Here is an 11,313-nt window from a genome sequence, read left to right on the forward strand (position 1 = left end):
GTGCACAAACTCTCTTCCCAGGGATGGTACAGGGGGGTCACATAGTGTCACCAACTGCCCTCTGCCATGGGGCATGCTCAGAGGCACAGGGTCTGGTGGGAAGCACTGGCCGGGCTCATGGTAAAGCCCTGACAGGGACTTCAGACTTCCTAAAGCAGACCGTTCCACTATCACCACCATGAGAGACACTGACAAGCAGTGCACACTCCACGGCCTGTGGCCAGGGACTGAGATTTGGAGAGTGCTGGGTGTTGAAACCACACTAAGGGCTCAGGTGTCTGGTGTGACTGGTCTCTAGTAATCCTTACAGATGTGGCTTTGGAGGTTCTCAGAGCTCAGCTTGCTTTCTGTGTTTGCAGGAGGAGATGAAAACTGACTCTGTAGCTCTGGCTCCATAACTCCCACTCATGCCGTCATTTAAAGCCAGATTAATTTAAATCCAGAAAAGCACATGTGCTGCCAGTAAGTGAATGTAAAGTGAACAGCTGGGTGAACATGAACTTCCTGCACCCCATTAGCCACTGCTCCATGGGGGATACAGGTGTCCCAGCCCCTCACAGGCCCTCCTGCTCCTCCCACTCTCCCACCCACCTCCACTTCCCATCAACATAGGTCAGATCTCCTGGAACTTCCTGTCAGTGCACCTCCTGGACATTCCCTTTGGCATATTGCTTCTTTTTATCAACAGGTTCTCAAAATTCACCTGTGTGGTTGGAGATGTTACAATTGGATCCCTTTCACTGAGGACTGTTCCCTATTATATATGAACATGTCAGTCATTCTTTATGTTAGTGATTTGGCTTAGTTCTGACACTGTTGGTAATTTTTATGAACATTCTGTCAAGATCCCTTGTTGACATATGCATTCACTTCTCTTGAGTATATTCCTAGGAATGGGAGTAGTGAGTTGATTGGCACAGATTATCTTCAGTGAACACTAAAATGAAATTGTGATATGTTTTCTAAAATAGTGAGCATGTTTGCAATCTCCCAAACTGCACCATGCTAAAATATTCCAGCTGCTATAGAAACTTCCCAATAATATTTGATAGTATTAGATTTTGTGAAATTGTATCCATATTGGTAGATCTTGAAAGGATATTGTGGTTAAAATATACATTTCTTTGATGAGGAATGCTATTGAATAATTTTGCATATGTGTTTTCTTTAGCCATTTAAGTAATTTTTTAGGAAGAGTTAGTGATCAGATCAAAACATACAAAATTTATGCTTTTCTCCATTATCAGTAGTTTTTTTTAACATCTTGAAAATTATGTTTTGTCAGTGTATAAGCCACGGTTCTCCAGAGAAACCGAATACATGTGCATACACACACACACACACACACATGCATACACATAGATGTGAATATACATTTAGGAATATATATCTCTGTCTATCTATCTATCTATCTATCTATCTATCTATCTATCTATCTATCTATCTATCATCTATCTATCTACATTAGAATGTTACATTGGGTCACAAGAACACATAGGCTGAAATGTTCCCCAATGGCTGTTTTCAAGTAGCAGAACCATGGAAACTGGTACTTTTTTGCTTCAAGAATCTGGAAATCTCAGAAAGAGAAAATACAATATGCTCCCATGTTTGAGTCCTTAAGTCTGAAGGCCCCCAAGTGTGCATTGGTGCTGGGTTAAGTTCACATTGAAAAGCAGAGAATCCTAAAGTTTGATGCCTGCAGGGAACAGTGGTCGTGGACTAGTACACATGGTAAGGAGGGGAGATGGAAAGAGAAAAGACTAGAGCTTCTCCTACTTTGTCCTTTCATTCAGGCTGTGTTTCCTCTACTAACTTTCCTGAACCACCTGCCAATCATTTCTTAGAAAACCCTCAACCTTGGAACACATTTCCAGAAGTGTGCTTTACCTATATATTAAGCATCCTTCAATCCATTCAAGGTGACACATTATTTGACAATCACAGTTAGTAAATATGCATTGGGATATCTTCTCCCAGTCCATCACTTGGCAATTGGCTTTCTATGTTTAAATTTTAAAATATTTTATTGACAAGCAAAGTCAAACCTTTGTATTCAGGGTTTCTGTATCATTGGATTCAAACAATCAAGGATTGAATATAGACTGAATTTGTATCAACATTTTCTTGCTATTAGCCTCTAAACAATATAGTGGAACCATTATTTACATTAAGAGATGATTTAAAGCATATGGGGTGAGAAATTTTCTCATCAGAATAATTAGTCCATAAGCTTTAAATTCACTCTCACAGACAGTCTCAAAACATGTACAAAATGTGGACTTCTTTGCGAGAGAGCAACACAAATTACCTGTATTCTAATTTCCAATAGTCTACTTTCTCTGAAAACTCATGAGTACAATCTTTATAGTCCACAGTCCTATCAGCATTCTGCTCTTTTGAGCTTTCAGCAGACTCACCCAGTAAACTCTGCTCACAACAATCTAAAGCTTTTCCAACTTGCATCTCTAAAATTTTCAAATTTCTGCCCACAAGTTTTAAATATTTTCAAAGGATCTGAAACACTTGACCAGTTTAGTCACAAAAATGACCCCCATTTTTGTTACCAATTTCTGTTTTAGTCAACATAAACAATTCACTGCTGTGACCAAACCAGCAGACAAGACAACATAGAAGAGGACACATTTATTTTGACTTGTGGATTCAGAGGATTCAGTCCATATTTGGCTTATTCCATGGGGCTGGGCCTGAGTTGGAGCAGGACATGTTGTTGGAAGGGTGTGGAGGAGGACAGCAGGTCAGGACATGGCAACAAGGAGCAGGGGGAGCACCTCTAACCAGGGACAAAACACAAAGTAAAAAGTCACATTTCCAGGGACTTCCTACACATTACCTACCTACAGTTACCACCATTTAATCCACACACATGGATTTATCCACTGACTAGGCTAAAGCTCTCCTAACCCCACAATTTTACCTCTAAGCTTTCTTTCATTGTCTCACATATGAGCTTTTGGGGGACACCTCATATTTAAATTGTAACAATGACATTGAGCACCCTCAAGTATGTGTTGATTACTTTCACATCTTTGGAAAAATGTCCACTTAGGTCATTGGTCCATTTTTATTTGTTGTTGTTGTTGTTGCTGCTGTTTTGTTTTTGTTTTTGATTTTGCTGTTGAATTGTGTGAACAACTTATATATCTTGGATATTAAGTCTATTGGATTTGTTTGCAGGTATCGTCTCTCATTCTCTAAATTTCCTCTTCCTCTTATTATTTCCTTTGCTGTACAGAAGTTATTAGTCCCACTTGTCAATGATTGTTTTTGTTGCCTGTGCTTTTGTTCTAACATCTGGGAAGTCACTGACACATCAATGTCAAGGATCTTTCCTCCTATATTTTCTTTTAGGTAATACAGTTTCAAATCTTATATTTACTTCTTTAGTCCAATTGAGTTCAACTCTGTATGTAGTGTTGCACGAGGCTCCAGTTTCATTCTTTGCATGTGTGTGTTCATTTTTCCCAACACTATTTATTGATGAGACTTTCTTTCCCTGTGTGTGTTCTCAGTGCTTTTGTCAAAGACTGGTGGGCCATTGACATGTGGGCTTATTTCTGGGTCTCAGTTTAGTGCCACAGGCCCATGTTTTCGACTGTTTTCCCCACACCACTGGGTTTCCATTACTCCACTGTTGCAGTACAGTTTGAAATCAGGAAGTGGGATCTGGAAAGAACTTGCTTCCAGCTTCTTCTTCTTTCTTGAGATTGCTTTGGATCTTTAGGGTCTGTTGTGACTCCACACAGATTTTACATTAAAAATACCATTGGCCTTTGGATAAGGATTGCATTGAATCTCTATATCATATGTTGTAGTTTGGGCATCTTTCAATTCACCATGGGATATCCAATTATTATTATTATTTTATATTTTTTATTTGGTAGATGAACACAATATCTTTCTTTGTTTGTTTTTATGGTGCTGAGGGCCTCACACATGCGAGAGAGGGTCTCCGCCACTGAGCTTCAGTTATTTTTGACTTTGATAATATCTTTAATGAGCTGTAATTAAGTCTAATGTATCAATGTTCTCCTGCAATGGTTCTATACACATGTTTTCTTTTTATAACATTATCTGCTTTAGGCTGGAAGACATTCTCAGCTTTCCCTAGGAGCTGCATTAATTTAGATCTTACCTGTGGCCTCTGATCCTCTGTTAATTCACAGGTTTATTGATAAGATATGCGTGAGAACTTTTTTCTGAAGTCCATTTAGTTTTATTTTCATATCCAAATGCTCTTTGAAAATTTTTGAAAAAAAATGATAGAAATTTTTATATTTCTCTTTAGTACTTTGTTAGAAATCAGATGACAGTGTACATATGGACTCTCATTTTTTTTTTGTATATGTCCACTGTAGTTGTCCCTAGAGTGCACTCTTATTGAAGATCTATAAGCCTTTCTATTCTTTCTTTTTCTTCTTTTTCCTGATGTGCTGGGGAACAAACCCAGGCACTCAATATTCTAGGCAAATGTTCTTAAATGTTCTATCACTGAGCTATGCTCCTAATAATAAGTTTCAAAATAGGAGATCATTAATATTTTTCTCCTTTAAATTTTCTGTGGTCATACCAGGTACTTTAAATTTCCTTATAAATTCTATCATAGGTTCATCAATTTCAGTGAATCATTTGTAGATTTTTGATTTGATTGGAGTGTGTATGTGTGTTTGTGTGTGTGTGTGTGTCTAAATTCTGGATTAAACTCAATCTTAATATCATCAGGATTTCTACTTTATGAACATGGTAAAGTCTTTATTTATACAAATCTTCTTTAATCCACAACATGTACTGTATATACTGACAATAAATCCAGAGACAGTAAAATTATTACATGTAGAGAGTTTTAGTTAGATCTTTAAGAAAATGTACAAATTTTGTTATTAGCATATAAATATATTTTATTTTTTTCATTCAAAATGTGTGTCTTTTATATCTTTGTGGAATTTGGTAGGACCTCCAGTATAATGAAAGTGAAAAAATGGACACTTTAAAAATCAATCTAAAGGAGAAATATTAAATATTTTCTTTAGATGATAATGATAGTTGACACTTTATCAGGGGTATAAAAAGACCTTCCAGGATTGTTAAGGGGGGCACCTGAGCATCTGTTTATGGGTAAGCTGTGCTTCCCCATGACTCTGTAAAGTTTGGGGGTTAGGAGAGCCTTAGCCTAGTCAGTGGGTAAACTCATGTATGTGTGTGGATTGAACAGTGGCAACTGTAGGTAGGTAAGGTGTGCAGCTGTTATACCAACAGTTCTTCCTTGTAGTTGTGGCTTCAATCTAAACAAGAGCAGGCCTTCCAACAGCATCTAACACAGAACACGTGGGGCTCTGGATTCTGTTGTTGTCATCTCCATGGTGACAATGCTCATCATCATGTAAGAAGACTAATTCAGCAGGGACCTATTGCTCCTGTTTCTGGGTTTCTAGATCAGGTTCCTGGGATTGTATATAAATAAAATGAAATGGATTTGGATGTAGTTCATCGCTGGCCTAGCATGTGAGAGACTCTGCATAGATCACCAGAACTGACAAAGTAACAAAAACAACCTTAAAATCACACATTTAACCAAAGGTCAAGACATATCTATATGCAGACATATGCTCATACTAGAGATGCAGAGTAAACACAGACATATCCACATAATATATCTCCTACAAATTCAATATGTGGCATATAATATTCCTTTCATTTATTTCTAAGCAATTTGAACTCTGGCTGAGATGAGGCTCTTGTGGGTCTTTGCTGACCCTCCTCTCAGGTCCAGCAGGGTCTCTGCCCAGGAGTGTGGGCTCAGCACAAAGGGCAGCCACCCCCAGGGCCAGGCCCAGCACTGACTCCTGGTTTCTGAATCGCCCCTGGCCATGGCCTCTTAGCTTGGCTCAGCCGCAGGGTGTAGAGAATCTTCCTTTCCTGGAACTGTTGCCCACAGCCTGAGGGTAGGACCTCTGCTTCCCCAGGTCCTCAGCCCCACTGCCCAGGAGAGCTACATCCTCACAGCCACAGGGCCAGAGCATGCATCTCTGGGGCAGCTCCACCTGAGCTCAACCTGGCTGAGCCCCTGCCCAGCCTCTCCCATCTACAGCTATGGACCAGGCTACATGGGCAGTGACCACACAGACTCCATTTTACCCTGAGACACCACCTCCTGTAAGAAGTGCTTCACCCATGGAAACCCCGGCCTCTGTGCCCATCCACAGGGGCTGGCACAGCAGTTTGGCAACACAAAATGGCAATTCTTATACAATGTAAAGTTGTTCTCTTTGTTGTCCCCATGTTTCCTGGGCCATGCGTCCTGTCAGAGAATGGCTGTCTAGATGTTGGTGACCATTCTTTAACCTGTGCTCAACTAGAGTGATTTTGACCCACTTCCCTGCTGCTTATGATTTTAGATCTTGTGATGTTTGTTTGTGGTTTTTAACCAGCAACAGCCACTTGTGATTATTGTGTTGCCATTGTTTATTTACGGTATAAAAAGAGGACTCAAACCCTGGAAGGGGGTCCAAGGGTGTGGACTTGCCACCTGCCTCTTGGCCCCTCCAGCTCATGAATAAATGTCCTGTCCCCTGCTTTAAGATCTATGGGGTGATTTATTGCAGTCTCACCATGACACTACTACACAAGAAAAGTCCTTCATTCCTCTAAAGCTCAGTACACATTTCCACAATTGTTCACCAGCAAGTTGTCACCTTGCTAAGGAGAAATTTGACCTGAACATACTTTACCCAGCCCCACAGTAAAGATTTCATTGTAGTCTCTCTTTCCTAAGGAATTTAGCAAAAGCACAGGGATATTTAAAATAGGGTGAAGCTTTTAAAACTTCCCCTTTTCCTTTAATTTACTGATCACCAGCTCTGCCCTGCTGTTTGTGGTAGGAACAGGTGGGCCCTCCCAGACCAGGGCAGGAGGAAGTATCAGGGGACAACTAATGATCCCAGAAATGAGGTGTAAGGGAAGAAGGGAGGGGCTGGGTCTCTGACTCAGAGGTAGAGAACTGTACAGCATGCACCAGGCCTTGGGTACAGTCATCAGCACCAAAGGGAGGAAGAAAGGACTGAAAGAATGATAGAAAGGAAGGAAGGAAGGAAGAAAGAAAGAGAAAAGTAAGAAAGGTTGCTGAAAACTCTAAGAAGACCAAAAGTGAAGAAGTTTGTTCTGCTTTATTCCTGGAAAAGTTACTAGAGGACCTGATACAGGACATGATGTTTAGAGAAAATGCAGCCTTCTTGAGGTCATGAGGCATTACTAAGAATTTAAAGGCCCTGTGGTAATACTGGAAAAGCAGAGATACGTAAGGATTCAGGATGTTTGCAGTTTTTACTAAGATGCTGCACTCCCCTATATTCTCTCAACTTCTATAGTACTTTAACTTGTTTGTAAAATTATTCTTCTTCAAAATGACAGTTAAGAGGAAGAGCCTGGCTAGCCTTAGACCTGCTGGTATGGAGAAGATGGGCACCATGAGGGGTATGAGTGTGCTCTGTGGGACTCTGAGGCAGGGAGGTCAGGTCCATGGGTGGCTCCCTCCTCCCCGTCTCTTAACCAAGCTGTGCCAATGTCCACAAACCCCAAACACCTCAGTGAGTTTATACATCTTCCTCTCTTGCTGCCTTTATTTCTGTTTTTACTTCCAAAGCATAAACTATCCACTTGCTTCTGTAATGTCCCCTCCTCCTCCAAGGGTCAACAACACAGAACTGTGGCTAAGACACAAGGACAGCCTGTCCTGAACCAGAAAGTGACTACAGATCACCCCTCACAGCTCAGGGGGCTGAATGTGTCCTGTGGCCCCAGGGAACCATGTTCACCCCAAGCAAATCTGAGCTGCCCTGGTCTGACCTGGGACACCTGGACACACTGAGCCTGTGTTGATTAACAGGAGGGCCCCGCCCCACAGCTGTGCCCAGCCTGCCCAGCCCTGCTGATTTGCATGTGCCCACAGCATAGCCCACTGCCCTAAGGACTTCTTAAGAGGCTGCTCACACCCTGTGCAGGAGTCAGCCCCCATCAGGACACAGCATGGCCATGAGGGCTCCTGCTCAGCTCCTGGGGCTCCTGTTGCTCTGCTTCCCAGGTAGGGAGGGACAGTACTGGGGATTTACTAATCACAGTGTGGTCAGTGCTGCCTGGGTACTCAAGAAAGTCCTCCTGGAGCATCATTAGTTAAAAGGATATTTCTTTTTATGTTTCCAATGGCAGGTGCCAGATGTGACATCAGGCTGACCCAGTCTCCATCCTCCTTGCCTGTGTCTCATGGAGACAGAGTCACCATCACCTACCGGGCCAGTCAGGGCATTAACCATGGTTTACAATGGTATCAGCAGAAACCAGGGAAAGCTCCTAAGCTCCTCATCAGAAATGCAAACACTTTGCAATCTGGGGTCCCCTCGAGGTTCAGTGGCAGTGGATCTGGGACAGATTTCACACTCACCATCAATAGCCTGAGCCTGAATATGTTGCCACTTATTACTGTCAACAGAGTAGCAGTTGGCCACCCACAGTGACACAGGCCATGACAAAAACCTCCCAGGGAGCAGAAGTGTGAGGCTGGGCTGCCCTAGCTGCTCCTCCTGCTGCCTCCACCTGCTGAGGGCTCTTCATAGAAGCACCAGGGTCTGAAGGGCACTGTGGGGTTTGGTGGAAGAGCTCAGGGAGCTCCTGTCTACCCTCATTCTCTTTCTTCCTCCTCAGCCCCAGAAGCACTGACCTGACAATGCATGCATTCATTGAATTGGGGTCATGTCAGTTCATCTGATGGTGGGATTATGGTCTCAGTCACAGAATTCACAGAGTTTCAAGAATGTATATGAAGTTTCCCAAAATTATTGGCTGAAGTGCTCAAAATATCCAGGGTGTGATTTGTGTAGAAAGAGAGGAGAAGCTGTTCCTCCCTCCACAATACCTGCAGGCTCAACCTAGTCCCAGGAAAATGTTCAGTGGTCTAAAGTGAGACTCAGCCAGAACTGTGGACTTGAGAGCCATTCTCCATGTGATCCTCAACCCTATCCTCCTGATATACTCCAAGGGTTCTGCAGATGCTGAGGCAGGGAAAAGGGCCACTGCCTATGACAGCAAATTGCTAGAGACATGGGTTTCACAGAAATGAAGGGCATTGGACTTGTACAGTTCCTTCTATGGACAGCACCATGTCCTTGATATAGCTCCTGCAGTGACCAGTGACACAGCTCCATGGCAGCAGGAAACGTGTCCAGTGGATATGGTATTGATGTAATGGAAATTGGGGAAGGGAAGGGACAATCCTTTGCCCTGAGCCCACAGGATTATGAATGAGAGGGTGACACTACATAAGATGGAGAGCCCTGGGGTACAGGATGGCCCTCAGGACAAGCACTTGGTCTTTACGGATTGTGTGGGGTGAGCAGTTGCCGCAGTCTGGCTGGGCACAAATCACGAGCAACTCAAGCAGGAACAAACTTTATCTCCAAACTCTCCCGAACGGCACCCACGCAGTCCTTCCAGCGACCACACACCAACTGGACCTCCCTCCACCAGAACTCCAGCAACCAACATGAACTCTTCAGGAATCCCCACGAGAGCTCAACCGGAACTCAACAGGAACTCTACGAGAACTCAAAAGTCATCATCTTAATGGCTCGCTGGCGTCACCTCTAAACCACCACTTCGGGCAAAATGCCAGGGGCCATTCTGACACGGCTGTGGCTCTCAACATCTTCCCCCTTCTGTTTAATTAAACAATAACCATGTGGCTTAGGGACCGTGCCTGTCTTAGGTTGTCCAATACTACATATGGTCCTTACCCATCATCGGATGAGCTGACCTCAAGGCGTCAGCCTCCTGTCTTAGGTTGGTACCATTGCAATTGGATCTTACCTGTGATTGACTACTGGTCCAGCATAAAGCCATACTTGTGGATAGGCCTTTGCACCAATGGTGGAGTGAGGTTCTTTGCCTCACCTCTGTTGGTCCCCAAATTTGGCCTTTGCTCCAGTTGGGGGGTGAGGTTCTTTGCCTCACCTCTGTTGGCCCCCCAATTTTAGACCATCACAAGCAGAAGGGAGGAGGATGCAAAATGCCACAACACCAAGCCAAATGATGGTTCCTTTTGGAAAAATTGTACCACTGATGACACCATTAGCAAAAATACCCCTGGACTACCACAATTCACTGCACCAACAGATAGTTCACAATGCATACAAGTGATACCTATTCCTGGCATGTTCTGCAAGCAGTTCAAAGCAGAGAAATCCATTAATATGTCTATTTCCTCCCAAAGTAAATTGACTCCTTGATTGAGCATTACTTGTTGAGTTATTAATCATTGATGCACCTGTTTATACAGTTTACTGTGATAGCTATCAAAGAAGCTGTAGTTTGGTTTTATCTTTGTCTTCACTGGCACTGGGATGAAGATAGGAATTTTGGCAATGATGACTAAAAAAATTATGTACATTCCAGCAGGCACTAAAAGAAAGCAATTTTCTGAAAAATTTACATTATCCTGAACAGAATTATTAAATATAATGAAAAGGAAAGGTGAAAGCAAACAAACAAATCTGTTAACCTCCTTTTTTGTTCACATATCAAAACAATCCTCAACAGCTGTTTACCCAATTTAAATTAAACAATTTAAATCATGTGAATAAAAAAAAATATTTGGATCCATTTTTTCATGAGCGCTCCCCATATATGATATATGACATACGCACATACAGACATACAACACAAAACAAAAGTGTGCACACATAACATACAATACATACAACACATAACATAATAGTAAAGGCCTTGTAGCTTTTCACAGGTGAAATCTCCATTGCAATGTTTAAAAACTCCACAGTCAAAAAATAGAACTGATCAGCAAAACATTAACCCAGGTCTGTATGAGCTCAAAAAACAAAATAGAGCTTAATGATTTGGAAAAGGGCAATAATAAAATAGATATTGAAAAAAGAATCCTGGTTTCATTAGCCTCCAGGTGTGGAAGAACCGCTGTTGCAGATGTAAGGATAGCCAAACTGGAGTTCTGGATATCAGATGTTATGGATTTGAGCCAAATCATCTTCTTTTTGGTCTGTATAAATCGCTTTAGTTAATCTCTCTGGAATCCAAATCGGCTGCCGTTCTCCCTGTGGAAACACACTAACAGACCCCCGACTCCAGACAATCACTGGGTCTGGACCTTTCCATTGTCCTGTTAGAATATCCTTTCCAATGTACCTTAGGCTTTTGTACATTTTTTGGACACATATGCCTTTCCACAGCACTAAGCCCTGATGAATTCAAATTTAAAAAGTTTAGAATAAAAAG

At 42.2% G+C, this 11,313-nt stretch overlaps 1 long non-coding RNA gene across 1 annotated transcript in view; it reads left to right on the forward strand.

Moving 5' to 3' along the window:
• The first annotated feature begins 8,030 nt into the window (after positions 1-8,030).
• The window catches only part of LOC125618853, a 48,194-nt gene continuing 44,911 nt past the window's right edge, over positions 8,031-11,313 (forward strand). The window contains exon 1 of the long non-coding RNA XR_007350240.1: positions 8,031-8,098. This is a non-coding gene — a long non-coding RNA (uncharacterized LOC125618853). The remainder of the gene's footprint in view (positions 8,099-11,313) is intronic.

This window comes from Marmota marmota, unplaced genomic scaffold (genome assembly GCF_001458135.2).
Source record: "Marmota marmota marmota unplaced genomic scaffold, marMar, whole genome shotgun sequence".
NCBI classification, from domain to species: Eukaryota; Metazoa; Chordata; class Mammalia; order Rodentia; family Sciuridae; genus Marmota; species Marmota marmota.